A 16,384-nucleotide genomic window follows, 5' to 3' on the forward strand; every position below is an offset into this window, starting at 1 on the left:
CCACTGTGCTAGGCGATGTACATTAGAGATAGTCAATTTTTTTATTTTTCAGAATTTCATTAATGTTTCTTTACTAAACATTTGTGGAAATGTTTCAAAAATTAAAAAAAAAAAAATCAACGCAAACTTTTCAGCAGTTTCTGACTGGTTCTTCTCCAGATGTGCATATACAAATAAAATTGAAATTTGCTCATCACTTTTCCAGTGGGTTGTGTGTCTAGGTCTTTTGTTTTAAGACCACGAATCAGTTATTTACACAACATTGAGGGTCAATAGACTATGAATCAATGCACAATAAAATCACAAGTTGAAGCACCATGTTAGCATATGCAGTATTTACCTCCGAGATTCTGCCCTGGATGGTGCAAGGCTTTTAAAATTTTTAAGAAGCTGAGAAATTAATTTCTGACAAACACTGCAAAATACTCTGGGCAAAATAAGGGGATAAGCTCTGTCCTAAGTTATACCCATGCTGCTGCCGCCTCCTCTTTCTTCATTAAATTAGCATCCAGGAGCTCCTACAAAACATCAGGGCACTAGTGTACTAGGCCTGGTACACACACTTATACCGTATACCTAGACTGCCACCACATCCAGAGAGGCCATCCTGCCTCCCTTCTCCTTGTCTTGCATTTCTCCTGAAGAAAATATATCTCATTATTTATCTCAACCTATCTCTGTTATGCATGAGCAAAGATCTGGGCTGTCTCCTTTTTTTGTGACTCTTATTTCTAGATTTACTACACAGCTTCATCCATTCTCTCTCTCCCACACTCAGTACGGAGCATGTTTCCTTTTCAAGAGGGCTACACTCTAAGCCTGTACGGTGTTTGTATGTCTGACGAATTGCTCTGTTCCTCTGACGCAATCTCCTGTGTTATATCATTAGCCAATTAAGATGTAAGGGTTCAGAAAAACTCACTTCAGTGGGTGAATAGTCTCTGATTTTAATTATTTGGAGCGGCTTTGGTGGAGCTACACCTATGTTCCCCTTATTTTTCCCTCTTCTCCATAGGTTCCTGCATTAGGAACTTAGGAACTGCCAAAATGCATCAGACCAGGGATCCATTTAGTTCAGTACACTGCCTTTGACAGCTGCCAGCACTCCCTTAGTTAGAGCAAGGAATGCTGTCAGAAACATGGGATTCTCCTCCTGTTTCTGCTGCTGGCTCACAGTATGACTTTAAAGATTCATAGATTTTTTTAAAGGCCAGAAAGGATCATTGTGATGGCCAAGTTCTCCTATTGCAGCACACAGGCCGAAAACTTTCTTTCATTAATTCCTGTTTCATGTTCAATAGCTGTGCTTGAACTAGAGCAGATCTTTTAGAAAAACATCCAATATTGATTTAAAAATTGCCAGTGATGGAGAGGCCAACACAACCCTTGGTAAGTTGTTTAACTGATTAATTACCCTCTCTGTTAAAAATGTATGCCTTCTTTCTAGTCTAAATTTGTCTAGCTTCAATGATCCAGCGACTGATTCTTGTTATACCTTTTCCTGCTAGACTGAAGAGCTCTCTATTATCAAATTTTTATTCCATATGTAAATACTTATAGACTGTGATGAAGTTGCACCTTAATCTTCTCTTTGATGAGCTAAAGAGATTGAGCTCCTTGAAATTAATCTTCCCTGTGCCTTAGTTTCCAAGGGTAAGTGTCTAAGTGACTTAAGAGCCTAAATCCTATTTTTTTAATGGGATTTAAGCTCCTAACTTTCTTAGGTGCTTTCAGAAATGTTACCTCCAATCTATACAATAGGAATAATAATATTCATGCACCTCCCAAGGTGGGTTATCAAGTGTAATTAATTGTGAGCCACTCTGCAGTCATTGGATGAAAGCTGCTTAGTAAATGCCCAAAAGTCATATAATTACAATGACTTATTTCCAGAAGACATCACAAACCAGATGTCCATTGCAGGTCAATGCAATAAATTTATGACCATGTCTCTAGAGAGTCTTTGCACTGAGGGTATTTCTTAGGTACCAGTGGACAGACCTGAAATGATGACTCCTGGGAACAACCCAGAGGTCTAGCTATCTTATGTTTTTATACTGACACCCAACTCCATGGTATAGAAAATGCCAAATTACTTCTCCTAAGAGTCCTGGACAAGGGTGTATAATTGTGTTGGTGGCTGCGTTTTGATGTCCTACTATCATAGCTATTTTTGTCCTTTACAAATGTGGCAGCAATTTAGCAATCTATTAACTAGACTTTTTTTCTCATAAATATGTTGGCTGTTGGACGCATAATTCAAATTCACATATAAACCATGAGCTGTTTGCTTTAGCAAGAGCTATAATTTAAGCGTAACCTCAGTAGAAAGCCATTCAATGCCATATCCCTGTAAAGTGTAATTTAGTCTGGCAATGCAATCTTCCTCAGCACCATTCTAATATGGGAGCTTGTTTGCTAAATAATTCTCACAGAGTTTTGCTCTGAGCACTAGTTTTATGCAGAGTCGTCATCTTTCCCCCTCCCCGCTTCTCCCTGAAACACATAAACGTTGCCAAGGTAAATGAGCGCTCTTTGGAAAGCTATTACTGCCATGTAGTTTTCATTTGAAAATGTCACAATAAAGCAATGTTCTTTGATGCTGAGAAGTGTGCCAAGTTAGAGCATGATAAAAACAGCAAATAAAATAAAATAATACATCAGAAGAACTTGAAGGAGAAAAAAAAATGACAATTTTTTTTAAGTCCAAGCTTCTTTCTTCTGTGCACGAGTCTGTCATTTGAGATCAGCCAGTTTTCTTCACTTCTACAACATGAGATGGGTCCAAGTGGTGAAATTTGGATTCTCAGTCAGATGCAACATCCCTAGAGTTTGGGGCAGTCCATTACAAAGATAAACCCTGGGCTGTGAAGCTCATCTTTTAATCTGGATTCAAGGGCATTTGGGCCTGGTGGTCTGGATCAGTCCACTAGAGAGGGAGATCCCAGTTGTGAAACTCACATCCAAACCCACTTCCTGATATGAACTTCTGCATAATTTTGGAGAGGGGGGTTTAATCTGGTGTTCCAGTTCCAACTGTCTCTATAATTATAATCCCCGTATTCCAACCATCTCTAATTATAATCCCCGGAGTCAGGATGTTTTCTGGGGAGCATCCTTGATTCTCTAACCTGCTCAGAATAGAAGGGAGATAAACTCTCATACTGAAGAGCATAATCCAACCTTTAACTGAGGGGCTTAAGGAGACGCTTTCCCTATCGGCTGGTTATTCCATAATTGCCCATTAGGGAGTTCCTTGAGTAGCTGATGTGGGTCACTGTTGGAGGCAGGATACTGGTCTAAAATGGACCCTTGGTCTGATTCAATATGGAAATCTTGTGTTTCTGTGGTTACCTGTCCATCCAGAAACTAATCATGCTGACTTTCAGAGCATGGTGGGTGGCTCATCTATTGACCCAAACTTTAAATAACTACTGTTAATAATAAATAATAATTAATAACCCATAAATAAAGTTTAAGATGTAGCAAAGGAGAACACAGATGTGTCTGTCACAAAAAGTTTATTTGTGCAAAGTAAAAGGGTAGTGATTTTGTATTTTTACTTAGTGGCAATTATGATTTCTGGTTGAGGAGCAGGGAAACATTCAAAATGAATGAGATTGGGAATGTAGTTTGCTACAAACCATTGCCAAGAGAGGCATTACAAAATTTTTTGCAGAAGGAATCTTCTTTTTAGCGTATGCACAATGTGTCTCAGGTGGCATGTGACCAGGATTCATCACCAAATTTGGTCCTCATCATTAGCTGCCCTGGCCTGGGCTGGGTATTGACAGGGAGCGCAACGTGAATGCCGATCAGGATGAATAGAAAACATCCACCACATGTGAGAAGAGATGTTAGTAATGTTGATTTATGCACTAATGGAAGATTAGATATTGTAGTGAGGAGCGTGGTATAAGAACCTGTTTAGAATAGAATAGAAAGTCTTAAAAGTGGAATTTAGAGCTAGATCATGAGCTGATGTAAATCTATGTAGCCTCGAGGAAATCAATGTAGCTACATCAAGTTACACTAGCTGGGGATATGGCCTTTAGAAAGGGGAAACGGCTCAGTAACTTGGATAAAACTGTGGAGCGAAGGGATGGGCAGATAAAGCAAGAGAATTTCCAACTCTAGAGTCAGTGAAAGGGATAGAAAGGAGGCCAGGCTGGAGATGTGGACTGAGCCCCAGCAGAGTAATCATAGCTGGCTCACCTTATTGAGGTGTTTTTAATTTAATTAATTAATTGGCTTTCATATAGGAAATCTGTTGTCTTGGTGCAATAGTCCCAGGGATGTATCATGCAGGTATCATCAGCGAACAATTACTGGCTCAGGGAGTGTTCAGGGAAATGATTTAATGAACCCTCACTGGTTCAGAGATTTAAGGAAAATGTAAGATACACCAGGTACCAAGAGAAAAGACAGTCTTCACACGCTATTACAAGGAAGGTCTCAAATCAGTTGGTTCTGGAGCAACAGTACTCCGGTGCCTTAGGGCTAAAGCTATTTAGTCTTGGAGTGTCTCTACTCTTCTGGTCATATTAAGCACCTTGAGATTGATGAAGAGCATTATATAAGAACTAGTTATTATTTATTATTATTTTATTATTACTGCTGTTGAAAGCCAGAGCTGAGGTGGCTCTTTGTAAGAGATGACCCTTATGTTCAAAATAAGTCTTGATCTATTCTTTTCTTGTGTAAGTGGGAAATTAATCAAAAGAAGGGGAACTATTTTTTTCACCTTTAATACTGAGGAAGCAACAAGGACTGCTCTATTCTCCCAGTTTCTGTAGATTGCACACTGTTACTCACAATCTTTTAGCAGTAGGTATAAGTCTGCAAAAAAGACTAGAGGGAACAACCTTGAAAATCTACTGCCAGTAGAAAGGGGAATGCAACTTAATGAAAGTACAGCTGGGATTTAGAGCTGCTCACATATCTAGGCTGCCTGTTGAAAAGCATGGCATACCAAAGATCGCAGGAGCATGTTATCTTTTCCCCCAGTGCCCTGGGAAATCTGAGGATCATAACAGCCCATTTTTACATCTGATGGCTCATGACCCTCGAAGATCTTTGCTCCCTGCTGTACACTGACACCAAAGATCCATAAAAGACCTCAACAATTCCTCAGGACAGATAGGGTAGTTCACTGCCTCTGAATCAAGCACTGTATGAGTTTCACCTGATGCTGCAAAATGGCTCAAAGCCTAACTTTGTGTCTCAGTTTTGCCTGCCTACTTTTAGGTATCACTAGCCTCCACTGGCCCAGACTCTGTTATGGACATTGCAAATGGAAATAGGCATATTTGATCACTGTCCCTTCTTACCTTCCCAGCCAATGCACAAGTCATTAAAGCAGCACAATCTGCTCATCTCCAGTAGAGTTGGCTAGGGAATGCTTTTTCCCCCCATGAAAATGAAAATGTTCATCAAAATTTTCAGCAAAAAGTTGCTTTCCACTAAAATATTTGGGTTTTCATCAAAAAGAACTGGAAACTTTGGTTGTGAACAGAATTGTTGGTGTTGTTTGACATATCTTCATGGAGAACAAATTTCCTTAATGAAAAATTTCTTTTTTGACAAAACTCCCACTTGCAGTGATAAAACTAGAGCAGTGTTGAGGATGGACCTTCTTTCATGAAGGATTTCATGGATTTGAGATAAAATGGAATCATTGCCTACTCATCCTATGCTCGGGAGACGGATCTGATGGATCAAATTGCAGACAAGGTATTAAAGACTCCATTCTCACATTCCTCATCTCTTTCCTATACACACAAGAATGTGTGTGTTTGGTGGTGGGGGGTGTCTTGTGAGGTCTGTGCCTAGGAATGAAGGTTATAATATGTGGATTCTGATTTTGGTGTTGCTCAGTTTTCCTAACAGTAAAAATGGGTGTCAATAGGACTTTGTGGTGATATCGGTGACACGTTGTGTGGCTTTGTTAATTAATGTTTTAAGCCCTTTGAGATCCTTGGATGGATGGAACTATACAAGGGCTAACTATCATTATGAGGTAGGAGGAAACAGTAATAATATAAATTCCATTGGAAATTTATTCTACAGTTTACTGAATTGATGCAAAAAATAAGTTTGCGTATTTTCTATGAGCCTGTACTACCTTTCCAATCTCCTACCCACATTAAGTGACACCCATTTATATAACTCTCTGTCTCCATTCTGCTATGACAATGGGCAGGCGATTTTTGGATTACACATTCTTTAATGCCAAGGTGCGTAAATTATCTCATAGAGAGAGAGCAAAAATGCAAGGTTCTTTTGTTGGCTTGTTAATAGAAATATTAGACTTGATTGCCAGTTCTAAGCAGCTCATTGTGTTGAGATGAGAGTCTGTGTTCTTTTTCTTTGAGCCTATACAGAAATTGCTCTCTCTTTCTCTGTGATTGGTTCTTGATTTGTCCTAGAGTTACAACTGGCTTGTTCCTTTAGCATTATGGTAGGTTTCCAGCTGTGCAGTTTAAGCAATCCATGGGATTTATCATTGTTAGAGACAGTTTTATATTTCTTCAATGCAGTTAGCTGTTCAGATGCTGGTGGTGCCATTTGTCTTATTTAATAGGGTTTTAGTCATGTGCATGAAACGTATATTTACCTCTAGTACAACACTTATTGGTGTTTCATGCTCCTCGCCATAGTTGTTGTGGTTGACTAGTTAGGATTTAATGCCAACCAATGCCAATATCTTAAAACTAAACTAAGGAATGATGCTGAGATAACTGTTGTGTCTCCAGATGGCATGATGGCTAGTAATGGCATCCATTATCATCACGGACATTAGGATAATGGTAGCGAATGAATATTTTACCTTGGCATTATTGGTAGTGAGTGATAATAAACTGTAGCAGGCAGAATATTTGGGTCCTGCTGATAAACTCATCTATCTTTTGTTTGTAGTGTTGTTGTAGCTGTGTTGGTCCCAGGATATTAGGGAGACAAGGTGGGGAAGGTAATATCTTTTATTGGACCAACTTCTGTTGGTGAAAGAGACAAGCTTTTGAGCTTACACAGAGTTCGTCGTCTTCTTCTTCTTCATCATGAGTTGATACTGTCTGTTTTAGTTCATTCTAGCTATGTCTTCCCCCATGCCCCAGACACACATACGCATGTGTATATAGAAAGGATCTAATTCGGATCTATCTCACACTGTCTTTTCACCAGTGTCACTGCACTGATGTCAATGGAGCGATCCTTGATTTACATTATTATAACAGCACGAATCTCATTAGAATTACTCCTTGTTCACATGGATGTAACTGATCTGGCCTCAAAGGATTGACACTTTGTGAGAGAAGAAAGGTCCAAAGAATGTCAGGACGTTATTTTTAAATGAGTCTCAACTCAGTCTCTTAGTGAGGCACAGCTCATAGCTTCAAGACATCTAACTGGCTTTGCTTCCAAAACCTTGGACACAATTGCTGGGGGCTGGGAAATTGGCATTATTAGCCTGTGTAAGCAATATGCTAGACCGCAGTTCCGTCTTGGAGGTGAACTGGGAGGAGTGCCGAAGGGGGTGATAGTATGAAACCCAGACTTTCCTGACGACCACCATCAATTAAAAATCTCTAGGGTCATTAGGAGACCATGTGTTAAGTGAGAATGCAAGCAATCAGTATCTTGCTGAGGCACTAAGGAGCTTTCCCAGCAGTGACAAGGGATTCATTTGTGTGAAGCCCCATCAGTTCTAACTCCAGAAAGAAATAATTCTGCTGCTGAAATGTACTGAAGATGCAACATAGGTGGCTGGAGAACGGTCTTCATTTGTCACATTTATTTGTTAAAAGAAGGGGACATACTGACAGCACCCCCATTAAAGCAGCTCCTCTTATTTATTAGCCCTGCCAGCATCTTTGACTGAAAGCTTTGGGGCCTTTTTTTAAAGAACTTGTCTTTCCAAAGAAGACTAACAACAAATTGGTTTTGTTTGTTATTTGGCATATGAAAATTGGTTCTTTTGTTATAACTTGTCCAGCTTCATTGCCTGCTCGCAAGACTGTTGTCTTGATTACCATTATTAATTTGTATGAAAGCAAAATCTAGAGGCTCCAACTGGGATTAATGCTGCATTGTGCCAGGTGCTGTGTGTACATGCAATAAGAGACAGTCACTGTCCGGAAGAGATGACCACTTACACAGACTATAGGTCGCGATGAGGGAGTACCATTATCCCTATTTCACAGAGAGAGAACTGAGGCACAGAGCAAATAAGGGTTTGTCTACATGGCGCAGCAACATGCACTAAAGGGTGTCATTTCTCAAGCTCACCAACATGTTGTGCGCTAAGTGACCCATTGGACCCTGCTTGCCTGCACTAAAGTTCCCTAGTGAGCATTAATGCAGGCCTGTATCACACAGCACTATGTTACCACGCACCGGGGACCTTTTAGTGTGCACCAGCAGGGTCTACACAGGGAAGTAGTGCACAACATAGTGGTATGCTTTAGAAATCATACCCCTCTAGTGCACATTGCTGTTACGTGTAAACAAGCCCCAAGTGATTTGCCCAAGGTCACACAGACAGTTTGTGGTAGAAATGGGAGCTGAACCTCTGTCTCTTCCATCCCCATTTGGGGCTTTAATTACAAGACCATAGTTCATGAATATGTATATTTCCTGTTAATTTGCATACAATGTTCTGTCAGAGCCCAGATTTCTGGCCTGGCATGGACAAATGTGCAGAGCAAGATGTGGGATACTGAGAGAACTTTTGTGAAACTGTCACTACATCAAGTGATTAGATTAGGATTGGATCAATGGTTCTGGGGAATCTCTTTCTGGCTGTTCTGTTAAATGTCAAAGCACTTCACCACATCTGGTCCCTGTTTCCCCATCTATCCCCCATCTATCTGGGGTAGCGGGGCCGCGGGACTTGCCATGCTCCGGCCGGGGTAGCGGGGCCGCAGGACTTGCTGCGCTCTGGCTGGGCGCGGGGCCCTCTTAGGCGCGGGCCCGATTTGGGGGAATCGGCCTAAAGCCAGCCCTGCTAAGGCATGTGTCTATTGAGTATATGTGTGAGCATGCATATAAGGACATGTATTCATGTAAGTGTGTAAGAGTAAGACCATTTGCAAGAGCAGGGTTGGTGACCATTCATGTGTTTGTATATGTGTTTGTATGGTACATATGTATGTACACAGGTGTGCTTGTGAGTATGTATGCAAATTAAGATGGGTGAGAGGGCAGTGCAGTAATTTAATTTATTCCACTGACATTTTTATGCCTCTAGACAGAAGAATGGATGTCAGATCGAAACAGTCTGGAAGTCTCAATAGCTGGTTATTGATCTTAAATTTCTTCTTGGTAAAAATAGGAATCAGCACATAATTGATAAAACAAACATACCCTGGGCAGCAAACAGCTTATTGATGATCTGCCTCTGATAAAGTCATGGAGATGACCTCATCGCCCTATTGCCCTGACTTGGGGGATTTCTCTGCTGCTGCCCTCGCTCGCTGAGAGCAGCGATACATTCATTTTGTGTTGGGGGGAGAATGCTCCAGTTGTGGGAGTTACCTGTTCAGCTCCATATATCTCTGTCATGTTACCTCTGCTAATTACCACAAGAGCCTTCTTGACAGCTATTATTACAGGCAATTTTATCCACACTGACATGGGAGACTGAAGCCTTATAAGCATTTAGGAGGAATTTTAGAAAATAGGTCATTTTGTGCTGTGCTTTAACTGGGTTCCCTGGGTACGTGATCAGAGAGCAATTAGTGCTTTTAGAAAAATTAGCCTGAGAACTTTCACCTAGCCAGGTACCTGGAAGGAAAGTTCAATAGGAGACAACTTCAATTAGCAGTTGACCTAAGCCATGTTCTCATTCTCTTGTACAAATGGCAAAGTCTTATCCCATCCCTTTGCTGTATACAGGGCTTTGGACAACCAAATCCCATTGAAATGAATGGGAATTGACTGTCTAGATCTGCTTAGCCCTGTGTTCTGAAGGATCAGTGATCATGGTACTTTCTTGCTAGACCTGTTTCACAGAGCATCATACAGAAGACATATGCAAATACCCACCTGTTATTATTGAGCATATGAGTGTGCTCAGCAAGGTGCATTGGCAGGAAAAAAATGTGTAATATCCACCGCAGAAAGACATGAGATATTTCCATAGGGAATGTGATGCCTCCATGGTTTCTTTAGTCAGGTCCATTGTCAGTCCCCAGAGACAGGAAGTTGTAGAATCCATTGCAAGATATCTAGGAGTACTGAAAACCGAGGCAGTTTGTTCCAATGAATGCAACCCTGCTGTAGAGTCCCAGAAAGGGATTATCTCAAACCAAGAGCTACTGGCCACATTTCCAAAACCCTTTTGGGTTCTGGTCCATTCAAGGAAATCTGCAATGACTTGTTCTCCCTGCCTCTTCATTGGTTGTTGTATCCAGCTGTTGTCTATAGGCTTAGGGCTAGAGTACACTGGAAGCTCTACAGTGGTGCAGCTGCGCTGCTGTAGCGCGTGTGATGAAGGCGCTTTATGCCGATGGGAGAGAGCTCTCCCGTCGGTGTAATAAAACCACCTCTGCGAGAGGCGGTAGCTGTGTTGGTGGGAGAAGCTCCTGCCAATGTAGCGCTCTCCACACTTGTATGTAGGTCGGTGCAACTTACGTCACTCCGGGGGGTGGCTTATTCACATACCGACATAATCTGTAGTATAGACAAGCCCGCATTCTTCGATTGTTAGCTCTTCAAAGCCAGGACGTTGTGTCTGTCTGTTAGCAGTTTCTACTGCACCTAGAACAAAGGCACTACTGTAACAATACTAATACTAATGCTAATACTTCAATATTTCACTTCAATGAAACTTTGTTTGCACCATAAGCTATGCAAATGTTGTCAAAGTGTAAAAATGAACTAGACCCCCTCAGGTGTCTGTCAGAGGATGCTAAGATCCACCCAGGGCAGGGCTACTTGCTGCATTTGGAGTCTGATCCCCTCTGTCCATTTCTTAGCAGTGTGCTTTCCAGACATGGAGGCTGTTTGCTACATAGCCTGGTGCCATCTCAGCCATCTCTCTCTTTAGCCTCAGTGTTAAAAACAGCATATGGAAGGGGCATTTTGGCCTCTGGCTCTTCATAGTCAAACAAACAATGGATATATTGCTTCCACTCAACCCTCTCTTATTCTGGCTGCAGGTTTTATGTCAGGTCACATTTAATTTCTGATAATGTGGTAGGTTTATGTCTCATATCAGGGAGAGAGCAAAACAAACAACCCCCTCTCCCCCCCACAAAACACACAACTTTTTAAGATCTGTTGCCATCCTGATGGAAAATGACAAGCCCTAGAAAATATTTTCCAAGTGCCAATTACTCAAAGGACATGTAGATGCCACTACCATTAAGGTTAATAGCACTTGCGATGCTCCCGGACATTGTGGAACAATGCACTCCATGCTCTTCAATAAAACAATTAGTACCACCAAGCCAAGGTTGTATCCTCTGCTAAAGGATTAGGTCATTAACCTTCACAATGTCAATGTGTTCTCACTTTCAGATTCAACTTAATTAGTGTCCAAGGTAATATTTAAGAGCACACTTCACATCTCATTCTTTGTATGAATGTATTAGCTGATCATAAACTGAGCAGCCCTTAGAGGCTCTAAGGAATAAGAAAGCAGGGAGATGAAACATGCAGAAGGAGAGAGACACACAACAGTCTGAGCTAGGGCAAGACACAGACACTTAAAGGTGTCCCTACAGATGAACAAGGGGAAGAGAGAAAATGGTGTATCAAAATCTACTCCCACTTGCAGTGGTATAAAATAGGAGTGAACTATTGACACCTATAGAGTTACACGATTGAAAAAGTCAGTGTAAGTAAGATCAAAATCAGGCCCAGAGTGTTATCACTTTAATATTAATAACATTGTTCAGCTGTAATATTGTCCACTAAAGGTTCTGCGAGCTCTCCATAAAACAGGAGAGAGGAAGGATGATCTTGTTCTGAAAGGACTGGCCAGACAGTAAGGTCATCTGAAATCAATTCCTGGTTTGGCCATAGACTGCCTGGGTAACCTTGGGCAAGTCACTGAATAGTTCTGAGCCTCAGTTCCCCACCAGTAAAATGGAGATAATAATCCTTCACTTTACTCACCTTTTGTGTGTTTAGACTGTAAACTCTTTGGGGCAGACGTGGTGTACTTTGTGTTTCTACAGTGTCTAGCACAAAGTGGCCCTCATCTCAGTTCGGGCCTCTAGACACTTGTGCTATAATACTAATAGCTATTGATTAAGCCTCCCAAGACCTAGGCAGAGTAAATGAACAATATCCACCCTGTGGATGTGTTTAAGATGCCTGGTACTATAAATAATGTCAGGTATTTAGTCATTATCCCCCCCACCCCAGCATGTTCATAAATCTATTTTATAGCCCTTTAAAATGCCGGTGATACAAAATTCCATAGTGAAGCACCACCCCATATATGTCAGATGTGTTGGACTATGGGACATCACTCCAGTTTTACATTGCTGTAACTCTTGGTTTCATTGTGGTGATTCCGGTTTGCAGGTGGCGATGATCCCCAAGCAGACTCTAAAGGCCTGATTTTCATTTACACGAAGATTTGTTTACACTGCTCTGGCACATTAAAGTGGCCTTTACATGCATAAAAATTACATTTACACTCACTTTAAAACCCTTTTACACTGCCAGAGAGGTGTAAAGGGGCCTTAATGTTAATGAGAATCAGGCCCTATATATCCAGAAATCAAACACTGGCATATCTCTGTGTACGAGTCCCCGCCTGGATAGAATTATGGAGCACATTCATGTTCAGAGCACTGTGCCAATATGATGTAGCTCATCCTGCCAGGGGGATGTTATCCACATTTTACAGAGAGGGAAACTTACGCAGAGACTCTAGGCCAGATCTTTCGCTGGTGTAAATCAGCATACCTCCATTACATAAATGGATTTAATCATAGAATCATAGAATAGAATCATAGAATATCAGAGTTGGAAGGGACCTCAAGAGGTCATCTAGTCCAACCCCCTGCTCAAAGCAGGACCAATTCCCAACTAAATCATCCCAGCCAGGGCTTTGTCAAGCCGGGCCTTAAAAACCTCCAAGGAAGGAGACTCCACCACCTCCCTAGGTAACGCATTCCAGTGTTTCACCACCCTCCTAGTGAAATAGTTTTTCCTGATATCCAACCTGGACCTCCCCGACTGCAACTTGAGACCATTGCTCCTTGTTCTGTCATCTGCCACCACTGAGAACAGCCGAGCTCCATCCTCTTTGGAACCCCCCTTCAGGTAGTTGAAGGCTGCTATCAAATCCCCCCTCATTCTTCTCTTCTGGAGACTAAACAATCCCAGTTCCCTCAGCCTCTCCTCATAAGTCATGTGCTCCAGACCCCTAATCATTTTTGTTGCCCTCCGCTGGACTCTTTCCAATTTTTCCACATCCTTCTTGTAGTGTGGGGCCCAAAACTGGACACAGTATTCCAGATGAGGCCTCACCAATGTCGAATAAAGGGGAACGATCACGTTCCTCGATCTGCTGGCAATGCCCCTACTTATACAGCCCAAAATGCCGTTAGCCTTCTTGGCAACAAGAGCACACTGTTGACTCATATCCAGCTTCTCGTCCACTGTGACCCCTAGGTCCTTTTCTGCAGAACTGCTACCTAGCCATTCAGTCCCTAGTCTGTAGCAGTGCATGGGATTCTTCCGTCCTAAGTGCAGGACTCTGCACTTGTCCTTGTTGAACCTCATCAGGTTTTTTTCGGCCCAATCCTCTAATTTGACTAGGTCCCTCTGTATCCAATCCCTATCCTCTAGTGTATCTACCACGCCTCCTAGTTTAGTGTCATCTGCAAACTTGCTGAGAGTGCAGTCCACACCATCCTCCAGATCATTAATAAAGATATTAAACAAAACCGGCCCCAGGACCGACCCTTGGGGCACTCTGCTTGAAACCGGCTGCCAACTAGACATGGAGCCATTGATCACTACCCGTTGAGCCCGACGATCCAGCCAGCTTTCTATCCACCTTACAGTCCATTCATCCAGCCCATACTTCTTTAACTTGGCGGCAAGAATACTGTGGGAGACCGTATCAAAAGCTTTGCTAAAGTCAAGGAATAACACATCCACTGCTTTCCCCTCATCCACAGAGCCAGTTATGTCCTCATAGAAGGCAATTAGGTTAGTCAGGCATGACTTCCCCTTCGTGAATCCTTGCTGACTGTTCCTGATCACTTTCCTCTCCTCTAAATGTTTCATAATTGATTCCTTGAGGACCTGCTCCATGATTTTTCCAGGGACTGAGGTGAGGCTGACTGGCCTGTAGTTCCCCGGATCCCCCTTCTTCCCTTTTTTAAAGATGGGCACTATATTAGCCTTTTTCCAGTCATCTGGGACCTCCCCCGATCGCCATGAGTTTTCAAAAATAATGGCTAATGGCTCTGCAATCTCACCCGCCAACTCCGTTAGCACCCTCGGATGCAGCGCATCCGGCCCCATGGACTTGTGCACGTCCAGTTTTTCTAAATAGTCCCGAACCACTTCTTTCTCCACAGAGGGCTGGTCACCTTCTCCCCATGCTGTACTGCCCAGTGCAGCAATCTGGGAGCTGACCTTGTGCGTGAAGATTTAGGGTGATTCAAACCAGGTAGGGAGCTAGCCCAGTGTGGTAAAAGCCAAAGGACCTGATTATCAGAGATGCTAAGCAGCAGGGCCGGCTCCAGGCACCAGCTTGGCAAGCAGGTGCTTGGGACGTCCACTCCGGAGAGGGACGGCAGGTCCAGCTATTCGGCGGCAATTTGGCGGACGGTCCCTCACTCCCGCTTGGAGCGAAGGACCTTCCGCCGAATTGCCGCTGCAGATTGCGATCGCAACTTTTTTTATTTTTTATTTATTTATTTATTTTGTTGGTTGCTTGGGGCGGCCAAAACCCTGGAGCCGGCCCTGCTAAGCAGCCAGAAGTGCAGTTGACTTCTATGGAAGGTAAGGGGAGTTCAACGCTTCTGAAAATTGGGCCACATTTCTTTAGATGCCTAAGCTAAGATACGTCTAAAAATTGTTAACTTAAAGAACTTGTCCAAGGCTACCCAGGAGGCCTGATTCTCTGCTGCCTTGTACCTGGTGTCATCATTTATGCCTATGCAAAGTGAGTTTAAAATGCCACCACATAAGGTTTTGAACCCACTTTGCTCAGGTGGAAATGACTACAGAAAGTTCTAGGTAATATAGAAGGAAGTCGAGGGAGACCGTTTCTGGTCTGGGATTAGCAGTCAATTGTTCTGGCACCCAGTCTTTCGCTGAAGCTACTAGATCGTGCCTCTCAAATTCTCTTACTTGAACTACCAAGTGAAAGACTCTTTTCAAAATTCTAGTATAATCCTGATTTATTTTTTCCCTTAAAGGTAGACCTGAATAAAAAAATTGGATACTATCTCTTGGGATGCTATGAGTGCAAATTTGTGATAGAGGAGTCTACGTCCTGGGCGATGCAACTCATTGGATCCCATGATGCTGGCAGTCAGGCAGACTTCACATCACACATCCACATCCAGTGTCCTATCCCTTTCCCCTTAATTGCCAGTCTTTCATTGTATGTGTCAAAATCACAAGTCTTCTCTTCGGCAGACAAGTACAATGCAGGCTATGGTTTTATTTGTGTGTGTGTGTTTCCATAATACCCTCAGCAAAAGACATCTCATCAATCACAGCAGACAGAAACAAAGAAGAAAAATTGTCTATAATTTAGCACGGCAGAAAGATTAGAGATGATTTCACCAGGGTTTTCATTTTGTAATATCTCAGATAGATAGATTTCCAGCAACTTTTCATTTTCAGCATTGACTATTAATAGATATGCTTCCATGTTCTAATTCTGTATTTGTAGGTGTATTTAGGTTTGTTTGTCATGTTTTTTTAAAATGTCTCTAGCAACCACTGATGGGCTTGAGATGGTGGGTTATTAATTATTATTATTATTATTATTATTTTCTTTTTTACTATGACTACTACTGTTACTAGAGTAGCACCTTGAGGTCCCAACTAGGTATTGTAGAAACACCCTAGCAAGAGAGAGTCCCTGCTCCAGAGAGTCACAATCTAATGAATATACACAATTAGAAAGGAATTACTGTATTACCTACCCAGTCTTCTCACTGAATTTGATTTCCTGGATGACAGAAATACTATGAAGAGGGCAGATCGTGACCATGCTTATTAAGCTAGAATGTGAGTGTTTCCCTGTCCACATTCCCCCCACTGTACCACAAACACACTAAAAACCATTCAAATATAAACACAAATTCAAATGCCAAGATAGTCAGGTCCCTTTGGTAGTAGGAGGCGTCTCAGTGGAAAAGATCTATTAAATTGCATCAGGACCAGAGAAGGATTG

Source organism: Chrysemys picta, chromosome 2, assembly GCF_011386835.1.
Source record: "Chrysemys picta bellii isolate R12L10 chromosome 2, ASM1138683v2, whole genome shotgun sequence".
NCBI lineage: Eukaryota > Metazoa > Chordata > Testudines > Emydidae > Chrysemys > Chrysemys picta.